Genomic DNA, 15,297 nt, shown 5'->3' on the forward strand with positions numbered 1-15,297 from the left:
AATTATTATAGCAGGAGAACATGAACAAACAGGTTGTGTAGAATAAGAACTTAGATTCTGGAGTATGCCTGAAGGGGTTTTTTCCTGCCTCTGTCACTGATTAGCCTTTTGATTTTGACTAATTACCTTCTCTGTACATCCAATCTTCAATTTTGCAAAATAGGGATGTTGTTGTTTAGTTGCTCAGTCATGTCCGACTCTTTGTGATCCCATAGACTATAGCTTGCTAGGCTCCTCTGTCCATAAGATGTCCCAGGCAACACTACTGGACTGGGTTACCATTTCCTTCTCCAGGGGATCTTCCTGACCCAGGGATCGAACCCAAGTCTTCTGCTTGGCAGGCAGGTTCTTTACCACTGAGCCACCAGGAAAGCAAAATCGGGATGATAACAATAATACACACCTTGTAGGACCACTGTGAGTTTTAATGTAGATAGTATATGTGACTCTCTTAGAAAAATATATGAGATATTGTAAATGTTCAACAAATTCTTGCTGACATTATCATTATTATGGCTACCACAATTACTACTGCTACTACAACAACATACTAGATACTAGAACACATTTTATCTAAATTTATTCCAATATTTCTATGACAGAGATATTCATATATTCATTTGACAAATGAGAGAACAGAAGTTAAAACAGTATTACAAGAAGAAAGATCTAAATATAAAGCTCACATTTAGCAAAGCTGCAATTTGAATACAGATCTGCCTGACTCCAAACCCTTTGCTATTCTCTATGGTGTTCATATATTTATCAAATACCTATTGTCCAATACTTTTACATGGAACATAAATTTAATATTTATAATTTCTCCAACTGACTATCATATGGGCACTTTCATACTGTGCAGAACATTCTTTATATCCAAAACTTGCAAGCCCTGCATTTCACAGTTGCCACATACAGTCTTTGGTCATAAACACACAGGACAGACTTTCTTGACTCCAAACCCAAGGAAAGCCCTGACACTGCAGGGATGGAAACTCAAGCACTTCCCTTTATCTCCTCTTAATGCTGCACCCAGTGCTGTAAGGGCTTAAAAGTATGTGTAACTTTTATTGCCAAGGTTTCACAGAGCTTGATAATCCCTGTTATTAAGTGCCTGATTGGAAAAAAAATAGGCTTTGCAAATGTCTATTTTTCTTGCTTATATCAACAATACTCATGATGGTGTGCAAAACCATGAATCCATCTCGCACATGACATGTAACATTTATATTTCACTATTAGCTGGAACTCAGTGTTGCTTTGGTTGTTGCCATGTAGTAACTATTAACCTTCATTCAGTCATTCAACAGATAATACCAGCAACTAGTCTATATTTACAGTGTTGAGTCAGATATATTCCCTGGTCTCAGAGAGTATATAGTTCAGGACAGCATGTATAATTGAAGCATTGCAGCATCACAGTGATTCGTTAAGATGGATTGTGGGCCTCAGCCAGCCTTACAGACTCATCTCTTCTCAGAATGTGCCTCAAGAACATTGACATGTTGGTAAGACCTTTGAAGTGATTTTACAGAATAAGATGCAAAGCCTATGGATTACTGTCAAATTCACAAAATATCAGTATTGGTTGAAATATTCTAGCTGAAAAATAACATGGTAATCTGTTGTCACATACAACTTCATTTTACACATGAGAAACATAAGATCCACAAAGTGGCTTGGCCAAAGTCATTTGCCATTTCTCTGGGCATATCCACAACTAAACACTGGGTCTCATCATCCTAGGTTGACACATAATTTATTGTCCAAACTGAGGCAATTTTGAGAGGTAAAGGGTGAACTATTTTTAATAAGTACACTGAGATGATAGATAAAAATTGGAACTTTCCTGGGCAAACCAAGTCTTATGATCATTTTCCCTGCTGCTGCTAAGTTGCTTCAGTCGTGTCCGACTCTGTGTGACCCCATAGACAGCAGCCCACCAGGCTCCCCTGTCCCTGGGATTCTCCAGGCAAGAACACTGGAGTGGGTTGCCATTGCCTTCTCCAATGCAGGAAAGTGAAAAGTGAAAGTGAAGTCGCTGAGTCCTGTCCGACTCTTAGTGACCCCATGGACTGCGGCCCACCAGGCTCTTCCATCCACTGGATTTTCCAGGCAAGAGTACTGGAGTGGGGCGCCATTGCCCTCTCCGTCACCTTCCCTAATCCCTAAATTAATGTTTCATAATTCTACATTCACATACAGGGGATCCCACAACTGTATGGTTTCCTTCTTTTAGAATTAATTTCTCATTTTCCAGCATAGACACTTTTAAGTTCTCTCACTGGACACTCCGTTTCCACTTGAACTTAGTGGAAATATATTTGCCCTCTTCTAACAAAGAATAAATTCTACCTTGACCTTAACATGTCAATATGGGGTTCATAGTAGATTATAGGTTTTAAGGCTTCAAGCTCTGGAATCTTATAGTTTTGAGTCTGGATCATAGCTGAATCAGAAACTAGAAGCGTGACCTTGAGATATCATAATCCTCTTGGGGCTCAGTTTCCCCACTGCAAAAATGAGAGACTTACCAAAATAAATGCAAGTGAAGTGGTCAGGAAAAATGGGTGACACATGGTAAGCACTCAAGATATTCCTCCTAATTATTGCTGTTAATAAAATTTGCCAAGTTGACCTTTTAAAACATGTTTTGGACAGGAGATATATGTAGAAAGACTAATAAGAATATCAGACACTTTGTATTCTCTCAGGGGTTCCAAATCAGGCCAACCCAACTTTAAATTCCACCTTAACAATTCCTATGTGCCCTTCATCAAGTTACTTCCAAGCCCTGAAACCTCAGTTTTTCCAACTATAAATAAGTTGTACAGTCGTGTTGTGTCACCTGTCTTACAGTCATGTTGTAACATGTAAAAATCATCACAAGTAATTTCCACAGAACCCTGAAGAGTTGTTGTTGCTCATCTGCTAAGTCATATTTGACTGTTTGTGATCCCATGGATTAAAGCATGCCAGGCTCCTCTGTCCTCCACTATCTCTTGGAGTTTGCTCGAATTCATGTCCAATGAGTCAGTGATGCTGTCTCACCATCTTATCATCTGCTGCCCACTTCTTTTGCCTTCAATCTTTCCCAGCAGCAGAGTCTTTTTTAATGAGTTGGCTCTTTGCATCAGGTGGGCAAAATATTGGAACTTCAGCATCAGTGCTTCCAAAGAATATTCAGGGATGATTTCCTTTAGGATTGATGGCTTGATCTCCTTGCAGTCCAATGGACTCTCAAGAGTCTTCTCCAGCACCACAGTTCAAAAGCATCAATACTTTGGTGCTCAGCCTTCTTTATGGTCCAACTCTCCCATCAGTATGAGACAATTTTTGACTATATGGACCTTTGTCAGCAAAGTGATCTCTATGTTTTAATGCGCCATCTAGGTTTGTTGTAGCTTTCCTTCTAAGAAGCATCTTTTAATTTTGTGGATGCAGTCACCATACACAGTGATTTTGGAGCCCAAGAAAAGAAAATCTGTCACTGTTTCCCCATCTACTTGCCATGAAGTGATGGGACTGGATGCCATGATCTTTGCTTTCTGAATACTGAGTGTTAAGCAGCTTTTTCACTCTCTTCTTTCACCCTCATCAAGAGGCTTTAGTTCTTCTTCACTTTCTGCCATTAGAGTCCTGTCATCTGCATATCTGAGGTTGTTGATATTTCTCCAGGCAATCTTGATTTTAGCCTGGGATTCATCCAGTCTGGCATTTTGCACAATATGTGCACCCAATAAATACCAGATCCTGTTATTATTTTAATATTTTTGTTATTATACATCAATACTTGTCATTCAGCTTTAACATAAAAGGGAATTATAAACAGCAAAAAGTTTAGAATGTTTGATAAATATCCTTATTTAAAACCTGACTCTTAAGACTGGCAGCCTTTGTATACATATTTATTTTTACTGTTGTATTTTCATACAACAACTTCTGGCTTGTCCACTCCAATTATTTTTTTAATAAGTGAATTTGAACAAAGACAAAGTTGAGTGTTCAGAAAGTTCCTCAAAATAAATGACCAAATGCTCACCCTCATATGTGCAGCAATATAATTTTTGTTTGTTTTTGGCTTTGGTAAGGATGACACATAATTTAAGTTTCATTTTATAAGTACCAACCAAAAAGCATATTCCTTTGAATACTACTACTAATTGTTTTATAACACTGGATATCAGCATAATCCAATTTGCAAACAACCTTCTATCCTCTAAATATTTTATCACTACTAGTGAGATAATGAGAACTTAACTAGAAATTATAAATTTTTGAAACGAGCATTTTTAAGAACTTGACTACAACTCAAGGTCAATGAATGAGATCATTAACAAGCTCTCATTACTTAGTCGTGACCTCTAATGGTATTCATTTTAACTTTGCCTTTGGGGATTTAATTGTTCTTATGAGGCTGTGGTTTCTCATTATTTGAATATCATACATGTCATTGTAAACATTAAAAATCTCATTCTGAGGAAGATTTCAAGAATGATATTAGAATGAAACTTGACCTTCTTAAGTTATACCATGTACTTGAGGAATTAGAATGATATACTGCTGCCCAAAGAAGGTATGCTTCCATGTTGGCACACAAGAATGCATGTGTGTATCCAATTCCATACTGTATGTAAAAAACATTTTAACCCTAAACATTGAGAAAGCAAAATTATATTCTTTATAACTATATTAGTTTAGCATATGAAAATCTCATAGCTTCTCCATCCTCAGTAATATATGCACTCAGTTGTTTTTCCAAGGATGGGGATGAATTTGCACAAACAAATCAGGGGTTCGGGCATGAATGCTTTTATGGAAAACATTTCTGGAAAACACCAGGCTCAATTTAGATGTACTGACCCTGGCTCCAGAATAAAGTTTCACAAAGTCAAGGTTAAATGAATATTCCATATGGCAATTTAACTAACTACCATGTTTAAAACCTAAGATTTATTACTTCATCAGCCCTAATTATTATATGCATGAGGGATTCAGAAGAAATGTCCTTTTTGTTTTAGGATTCATGTATGATTCTCTCTTTCCTACACATTTACCCCCAGGTTTGAAAATGTTAGTTGCTCAGTTGTATCCAACTCTTTGCGACCATATGGAATGTAGCCCACCAGGCTCCTCTGTCCATCAGGTTTTCTAGACAAGAGTACTGAAGTGGGTAGCCATTCCTTTCTCCACAGCATATTCCTAACCCAGGGACTGAACCCAGGTCTCCCACATTGCAGGTAGCTTCTTTATTGTCTGAGCCACTACAGAAGTCCCAGATTTAGGTATTGTTAAATTATAGTTACTAATGACCTGCTCCCCAAAATTGACTTGATTTCAAAGATTACAGGTATATTTTAAGCAAGCTTTCATAATAATACTAAGTTTAGATACTGGGTAAAAATGGTTATTTAAAGAGTATCATTGTTTTTTTGTGTAATTTTACCCAAGCAAATATATGCTGTAGCAAGTGCAGAGTTGCACGTCCTTGTCATGACTGTTCTGCTTAAGAGGACTGGAGACATTCATGAATATTTCATAGGCACACAGTCTTAGGAATTTCTAATTGCCAACATAATTTTTTAACAGTAGAATATAGAAATGATACATTAGAAGTACAGGGCATTTTTAGAGGTTGCTACAGTACATATCTGCCATTTCTATTCTATAACCTTGAGCCATTAATTGGAATAAACAAGGTTGCCATTCATCCAAAGAATTCCTGAATACCCACTATGTATCAGGTACTTTTCTGAGAGCTGAGGATAGAAAGGAATGGATAAGTCAGAAGCTTTGAGGTTACAGCAGAGTTTAGATTCCATTAGTTTGAAATATTTTTATATGGCTTTTTATAAACCATTTCTAAGTCATAGGATTGTGTGTCAACTGTACTTCCTCTCCACTAGGAGTGGAATTTCCCTTAAGGTTAAGACAATTATCTACAAGGAAATGACATTGTCAACACACAGCATTTCTTTCATTTCTTCAGTTTTAGAGATCTTGGATGGATTTAAAATTGTATTTCCTCATCTGGCTTCTGTTATCTGCCAGTTCATGTCTTGATCTTATTCCAATCACTATCTGGTTTTTCTCCCTCTCTCACCAATCCTGGTATAAAGCATAGTTTCTAGACAAATGGCTTTGGCATGCTTTACTCTTGAGAATTGTAACTTGGCCAGATGTTTCCTCAATTTGTCTTTTTTGTTGTTCTTGTTTTAGACTATGGTCTGGAGTTCAATCCAGATTTCACACTAAGTAATATCATCCAGAGAATATGTAGAACCCGAGTAGAAAAATGACCAACAGGTCAATGATCAACTAGAAAAGATCAAGGACAAAAAATGCTTATAAATCCCCTCTCCTTATTGTAAAATTTATTTTACTTTTTTATCCTGGCTTGTGTACCATAAGAGAAAGTTTGCATTTGGATTACTGTTTTGTTAGTAAAATTTCAATAGCATTACCATGACATTATGTTCTTAATGTATTATATTATTGGGTCATGTAGATCTTCAGATGTTATAAGCAACTATGTAGCCAATGGTAAATAAATAACAAGAAGTAATAAAAGTTGTAGTAAAGATCAAATCTGAAGTATGGCTATAGTTTATTGAAGCAAATATATACATAATTATTTACTTTTGATAACAAGTAAGTGTAAAGATAACACAACTTTCCAAAATTCCTTGATCCAGAAAATAAGCCTTTAAAGAGTCATATTCATTTCAGGTTTAAAATAATAGAAACATCAGTGAAATGAGATATTGCCCTTAGAATCAAGAGTCTAAACTGCTGACAGTGAAGAAGTCTTAAATAATAAAACACCAGTCCAAGTATTTGTTTCCATACTTCTAAACAGAGTGAGGCCTATTCAAGGGCCTTCCTCTTATTTAAGAGGAAGAGGTCTGTAATAATTCTGTAGGTTGCCATATAAAACAAAAGATGTTTTAACATACTAGTTTGGCAAATACTAAAGAAACTGACAAACACAAGATATGCTAATGGGGATTAAATTGGTATAGCCCTTATTGAGCTCAATTTACTGTTCACATTATTTAAAGTTTGCATACATTTTGACCCTGAAACTCAATTTTCAGAATTATATCTAAAGAATTTTAACATAAAAGTTAACGATAAAGAAGTAAATGAAAAACAGAGTCATTAAATCCCAAAGGAAAAGAGCAAGAAAGGGGAAAAAAAAAAAAAAGCCAGGTTGTACAAAAAAGACAACAACTAGCAAAGGGGCAATTTTAAACCCCTACCTATAAAAAATCACTTTAAATGTAAATGGATTAAATTCTCTCATCAAAAGATATATAGTAATCAAAACAATATGCTACTGGCATAGTAACAAATACATAGACCAATACAACAGAATGGGGACTCAGAAATAAATCCACACATGGATGGTTGACTAGTATTTGACAAGGAAGTTAATAATACTCAATAGGGAAATGCTAGTGTTTTCTCTACATGGTTCATGGAAACTGAATATTCACATGCAAAAAAAGAAAGAAACTGGACCTCACTTTTACACTACTCACTAAAATTAACTAAAATAAATGAAAGACTTAGATGTAAGACCTGAAACATAAAACTCTTAGAAGAAAATTTAGGAAAAAAGCTCCATGACATTGGTCTCAGCAATGATTGTTTTATAGTCAAAGCTATGGTTTTTCCAGTAGTCATGTACAGATGTGAAAGTTTGACCATAAAGAAGGCTGAACATGACTGAACAACTTTCACTCTTCATATCAAGTAGTAGATGTGGTAATCATCCTTATTGTGGTAATCATTTCACAATATATACACATATCAAATCATAATGCTATACACCTTAAACTTATATAATAGTAGGTACATCTCAATAAATCTGGAAAAATTATGCTTCAAAACAGGTGTTTATTTCGCCCTGAGGCAAGTAATCTTAAAACTTCTTTAGGAGTTAGTTTCCTTTCTCTGCACTCTAGGAAGAGTATGACCTTTACAGGAAAAGAGACAAAATGGCATAAATACACTGTAAGCTACTGCCTGGTCCTCGGCTCTCCAGAAGTTCCTGACCTTGACTAAGGATTGTTTTGCTGCCAATGTCATCAGTGGAATTTTGTGCACAGTGAAAATCAATGCAAGCCCATTTGATTCATGCCCTAAAATCAATGTTGAGTTAGTTTATGGCCATATTTTGAGGAATATTCAGATCCTTCTAATCTAAACTATTTCACTTAATAGTAAAAGTCAAGCCTAGAGAAATTTCTTATGCATGAGCACAGAGTAAGTCAATAACTGACCTAAAAAATGAATATATATTTCTGTTTCAATTCTAATTGAGCTCATTCTTCCCCTACCGCACCATGTTATCTGTATTTCTCAAAATGAGCTCAATGGTATCTATATTCATTTTTAATTTTAATCATGTATCAACATGTACTCCCCATAAGGGTACACACCTGGTTATAATACTTTTACATAATGACATTAGACACAGGGTGGTCGCAAAGCAGATGTTTGCCAAGACATTATCTACATAAAAGAGCTACCCCCAGAGACGTAATAACTAACAGAGGTGATAGAAACAGAAAATCTGAGTTTGAGACTTGCCTATGTTCCCACTTGTTGAGTAGGCCGAAAAGGAAGAACTAATGAAGTGGCCAAAGAAGGAGAAAAAGTATATCGTGTTCTCAAGGAATCCAAGTCAGGAACCTGAAGAACTAGTTTATACAGCTCTGGAGGGCAGAGGGTCTCTTTTGCAACATCATCACATTTGACTCATATAACCCCTAAGCCTCCCAGAGCCACATCACAGCCACTTATGTTGTAGAGAGAAACTTCTTTTCACAGGCAAATATTTGACCTGTTTAATGACTATCCTAACAAAACTGTAAGTTACAAAGATTTCTTCCAGTGTAAGAAATTCAAAAACTCTATCATGCTGCCAACACCATGAGTGAGTGTATGTTTAGTAAGCATTTTTTAACGCTGATGAGAAAAATTATCTTGGAGTACTGTGTGCTCATGCAGACACTACATGAACAAGCCTTAGATATCTGTGCCTAGGATAATAACTGAGGTAGCAGAATCTTCCCTGAAGCTCTGTAGGGTCACACCACACAGATTCCTTACAGGACACATTGGAAAGTGAAAGTGAAAGTCGCTTAGTCCTGTCCGACTCTTTGTGACCTCATGGACTGTAGTCCAAGGAATTCTCCAGACTCTTCCCAACCGAGGGATCAAACCCAGGTCTCCCACATTGCAGGAGGATTCTTTACAGATGAGCCACATTGGACCTTGGCCTCAATTACTGTGTAGCACATTATGGGTTGAGTAGTAAGACGAACACTGCTGCTGGTACTCAACCAACAGGAGCTCATTTGTGAATGTAGTATTTCGAGATAGAGTAATTAGATTCTAACTAAACATGACATTTAAGGTTATTATTTCTGGGTTCTAGTCATTTCCCTGTATTTGGAAAACAGATGACTTGCTTCTCAGAAAGCCAGAGTTGAGAAAAATACATTGTTGATCTTCCTCAAAATGTAGAATATCCTTACTTTCTAGTCCCCATTGCTGGTAGCAACCTTTAAGTGTGAACAGAGACTTCCCTGGTTACTTAGTGGTTAAGAATCCACCTGTCAATGCAGGAGACATGGATTCAACCCCTGGTCTGGGAAGATCACTCATGCTGCGAAGCAACTAAGCCTGTGTGCTCAAATATTGAGCCTGTTCTCTAGAGCCTAGGAACTGCAACTACAGAGGCCACATGCCACAACTACTGAAGCCCTCTCACCCTAGAGCCTGTGCTTCACAACAACAGAAGCCACTGCAATGAGAAGCCCATGCACCGCTGCTAGAAGGTAGCCACCCATTTGCCTCAACTAGAGAAAAGCCCGTGCAGCAATGAAGAACTAGCATGGTCAAGAGAAAAAAAAAAAAAAAGAAAGAAAAAATTTAAAATATTTTTTAAAAAGAGTAAGCAGATCTCCTGATGCTAATAAAGTAAAATTAAACACAAAGCCCATCAACTACTGTTTTGATGAATCTAATGCAAGCTACAAGAAACTCAACAAAACCTCCTTTAGTGAGCTATCGAATGTAAACAATATACATCTTTTTTACTATTTTCACTTAAAATCTTTTGCAATCAACCTTTTCATTAATACAAGAAATAGATCAACTTATTGTACATGGTATAAATTATTTGGATAGAGACATATCATTACATAAACTAAATTTCCAGTGTCAGGCGACTGGTGGAGTAGTGTTTGCAGCAAACATATTCCACAATGATTTGGCACAATTGTATATCATTTGACACTTAGGAAATAAATTTCTTGCTAAGTTGAAAGTGATAAATTTGGTTTATAGTAATTATACATAGACCATATAATCAAAATATAATAACATTTCAAAACTTAAAAATGGGTTCTATTTGAGACTTTTACATAGTGGCAACTTGGAAATAGCATGAAATATAAACTTATTTTTAATAATTTTCTAAAAATTCTAATTAAGGGGACAACATGGTTCTGAAGCTAAAATATATCAATAATGCGATGGAAATCTCAGACAACTGAATAGGGCATACAGAACAGAGAGATAAAAGACTTTTTAATACTATGAAAATGCCTCATTCTGACCTCAATTACCTGTGTATTACATAGAGGGGAAGAACTGCATAAAGTATAGTTTTGTTTTGTTAACTAGCAGATAATCCAAAAATAATTCACACTTGCATTCTGGGAAACTCACAACTTTTCAGGTAAAATAGTGAACTATAACTTAAAGAAAAACTTTAGGGACAAAATGTCAATTCATGTTAACAGTTATTGAATGCCTACCAGGAGCTCAGAAGGCTCTGGAGGTATAAAGAACAGTTAAGACCAAGATTCTTGCCCCTGAAAATGGCAGTCATGAAGGAAGTCAGATGCTTTTTTTTTTTTTTAGACAATGTGATGACTGCTATACTCCTCAGAGGCACATAATACCATGAGGACAGAGATGAGGAATTAATTAATTCAACATGGTTTGAGGGATCCAGGGGAAGGTACAGAGAGTGAAGACCAAAGATCAGACTTCAGAAATGAGCTCAGCAGGTGGAGAAGCATGGACAGGACATTCTAGGAGTAAGACATCATGATCAAAGACATAGGAGGACTCAGTGTGCTTGCAGAAGAGCATGGTAGGAGGTGAAGACATTTATTCTCAAAGTGTTTGTGTGTGTGTGTGTGTGTGTGTGTGTGTGTGTGCGTGCATGCTCTCAGCCATGTCCAACTCTGTGGGACCCCATGCACTGTAGCCCATCAGGCTCTTCTGTCCATGGGATTTCCCTGGCAAGAATACTGGAGTGGGTTACCATTTCTTCCTCCAGGGGATCTTCCTGACCCAGGGATTGAACCCAGGTCTCTGTGTCTCCTGCATTGGCGGGGAGATTGTTTACATTTTTTTTTTAATTTTATTTTATTTTTAAACTTTACAATATTGTTTTAGTTTTGCCAAACATCGAAATGAATCCGCCACAGGTATACCTGTGTTCCCCATCCTGAATCCTCCTCCCTCCTCCCTCCCCATACCCTCCCTCCGGGTCGTCCCAGTGCACCAGCCCCAAGCATCCAGTATCATGCATCGAACCTGGACTGGCGACTAGTTTCATACATGATATTTTACATGTTTCAATGCCATTCTCCCAAATCTCCCCACCCTCTCCCTCTCCCACAGAGTCCATAAGACTGATCTATGCATCAGTGTCTCTTTCGCTGTCTCGTACACAGGGTTATTGGTACCATCTTTCTAAATTCCATATATATGCATTAGTATACTGTATTGGTGTTTTTCTTTCCGGCTTACTTCACTCTGTATAATAGGCTCCAGTTTCATCCACCTCATTAGAACTGATTCAAATGTATTCTTTTTAATGGCTGAGTAATACTCCATTGTGTATATGTACCACAGCTTTCTTATCCATTCATCTGCTGATGGACATCTAGGTTGCTTCCATGTCCTGGCTACTATACACAGTGCTGAGATGAACATTGGGGTACACGTGTCTCTTTCCCTTCTGGTTTCCTCAGTGTGTATGCCCAGCAGTGGGATTGCTGGATCATAAGGCAGTTCTATTTCCAGTTTATTAAGGAATCTCCACACTGTTCTCCATAGTGGCTGTACTAGTTTGCATTCCCACCAACAGTGCAAGAGGGTTCCCTTTTCTCCACACCCTCTCCAGCATTTATTGCTTGTAGACTTTTGGATCGCAGCCATTCTGACTGGTGTGAAATGGTACCTCATAGTGGTTTTGATTTGCATTTCTCTGATAATGAGTGATGTTGAGCATCTTTTCATGTGTTTGTTAGCCATCTGTATGTCTTCTTTGGAGAATTGTCTATTAAATAGACAATTGGCCCATTATTTAATATAAAGACAATAGTTCTTTGGCCCATTTTTTGATTGGGTCATTTATTTTTCTGGAGTTGAGCTGTAGGAGTTGCTTGTATATTTTTGAGATTAGTTTTTTGTCAGTTGCTTCCTTTGCTATTATTTTCTCCCATTCTGAAGGCTGTCTTTTCACCTTGCTAATAGTTTCCTTTGTTGTGCAGAAGCTTTTAAGTTTAATTAGGTCCCATTTGTTTATTTTTGATTTTATTTCCAATATTCTGGGAGGTGGGTCGTAGAGGATCCTGCTGTGATGTATGTCGGAGAGTGTTTTGCCTGTGTTCTCCTGTAAGAGTTTTATAGTTTCTGGTCTTACGTTGAGATCTTTAATCCATTTTGAGTTTATTTTTGTGTATGGTGTTAGAAAGTGTTCTAGTTTCATTTTTTTATAAGTGCTTGACCAGTTTTCCCAGCACCACTTGTTAAAGAGACTGTCTTTAGTCCATTGTATATTCTTGCCTCCTTTGTCAAAGGTAAGGTGTCCATATGTACATGGATTTATCTCTGGGCTTTCTATTTTGTTCCATTGATCTATATTTCTGTCTTTGTGCCAGTACCATACTGTCTTGATAACTGTGGCTTTGTAGTAGAGCCTGAAGTCAGGCGGGTTGATTCCTCCAGTTCCATTCTTCTTTCTCAAGATCGCTTTGGCTATTCGAGGTTTTTTTGTATTTCCATACAAATTGTGAAATTATTTGTTCTGGCTCTGTGAAGAATACCATTGGTAGCTTGATAGGGATTGCATTGAATCTATAAATTGCTTTGGGTAGTATACTCATTTTCACTATATTGATTCTTCCAATCCATGAACATGGTATATTTCTCCATCTATTAGTGTCCTCTTTGATTTCTTTCACCAGTGTTTTATAGTTTTCAATATATGGGTCTTTAGTTTCTTTGGGTAGATATATTCCTAAGTATTTTATTCTTTTCATTGCAATGGTGAATGGAATTGTTTCTTTAATTTCTCTTTCTGTTTTCTCATTATTAGTGTATAGGAATGCAAGGGATTTCTGGGTGTTGATTTTATATCCTGCAACTTTACTATAGTCATTGATTAGTTCTAGTAATTTTCTGGTGGAGTCTTTAGGGTTTTCTATGTAGAGGATCATGTCATCTGCAAATACTGAGAGTTTTACTTCTTCTTTTCCAATTTGGATTCCTTTTATTTCTTTTTCTGCTCTGATTGCTGTGGCCAAAACTTCCAAAACTATGTTGAATAGTAATGGTGAAAGTGGGCACACTTGTCTTGTGCCTGACTTTAGAGGAAATGCTTTCAATTTTTCACCATTGAGGATAATGTTTGCTGTGGGTTTGTCATATATAGCTTTTATTATGTTGAGGTATGTTCCTTCTATTCCTGCTTTCTGGAGAGTTTTTTTTTTTTTATCATAAATGGATGTTAAATTTTGTCAAAGGCTTTCTCTGCATCTATTGAGATAATCATATGGTTTTTATTTTTCAATTTGTTAATGTGGTGTATTACATTGATTGATTTGTGGATATTGCAGAATCCTTGCATCCCTAGGATAAAGCCCACTTTGTCCTGTCGTGTGATCTTTTTAATGTATTGTTGGATTCTGATTGCTAGAATTTTGTTAAGGATTTTTGCATCTATGTTCATCAGTGATATTGGCCTGTAGTTTTCTTCTTTTGTGGGATCTTTGTCAGGTTTTGGTATTAGGGTGATGGTGGCCTCATAGAATGAGATTGGAAGTTTACCTTCCTCTGCAATTTTCTGGAAGAGTTTGAGCAGGATAGGTGCTAGCTCGTCTCTAAATTTTTGGTAGAATTCAGCTGTGAAGCCGTCTGGACCTGGGCTTTTGTTTGCTGGAAGATTTTTGATTACAGTTTCAATTTCCGTGCTTGTGATGGGTCTGTTAAGATTTTCTATTTCTTCCTGGTCGAGTTTTGGAAAGTTGTACTTTTCTAAGAATTTGTCCATTTCTTCCACGTTGTCCATTTTATTGGCATATAATTGTTGATAGTACTCTCTTATGATCCTTTGTATTTCTGTGTTGTCTGTTGTGATCTCTCCATTTTCCTTTCTAATTTTATTGATCTGATTTTTCTCCCTTTGTTTCTTGATGAGTCTGGCTAATGGTTTGTCAATTTTATTTATCCTTTCAAAGAACCAGCTTTTGGCTTTGTTGATTTTTGCTATGGTCTCTTTTGTTTCTTTTGCATTTATTTCTGCCCTAATTTTTAAGATTTCTTTCCTTCTACTAACCCTAGGTTTCTTCATTTCTTCCTTTTCTAGTTGCTTTAGGTGTAGGGTTAGGTTATTTATTTGACTTTTTTCTTGTTTCTTGAGGTGTGCCTGTATTGCTATGAACTTTCCCCTTAGGACTGCTTTTACAGTGTCCCACAGGCTGTGGGTTGTTGTGTTTTCATTTTCATTAGTTTCTATGCAAATTTTGATTTCTTTTTTGATTTCTTCTGTGATTTGTTGGTTATTCAGCAGCGTGTTGTTCAGCCTCCATATTTTGGAATTTTTAATAGTTTTTCTCCTGTAATTGAGATCTAATCTTATTGCATTGTGGTCAGAAAAGATGCTTGGAATGATTTCTATTTTTTTTTTTTTTTTTACTTCTCTGCCAGCTGTGAAGTTCTTATTCTCAAACTGGAATATGACAATTTGTTTCATCAGAATCCCCTGTAGAGTTAAATGAGAAAATAAAAGATTATTTGGTCCCACTTTTGAAGTTTGTTTCAGGAAGACTGGGATATGGCTCAAGACCTCTTTAAAGTATTCTTAGCTGATGCCCAGTGCTTTTGATTCAGTAGATTTACCTTGGTCTCTGGGATTCCCTGGTGGCTCAGTCGTAAAGAACCTGCTTACAATGTAGGAGATGCAGATTCAATCCCTGGGTC

Source organism: Bubalus kerabau, chromosome X (assembly GCF_029407905.1).
Source record: "Bubalus kerabau isolate K-KA32 ecotype Philippines breed swamp buffalo chromosome X, PCC_UOA_SB_1v2, whole genome shotgun sequence".
Taxonomy (NCBI): domain Eukaryota; kingdom Metazoa; phylum Chordata; class Mammalia; order Artiodactyla; family Bovidae; genus Bubalus; species Bubalus kerabau.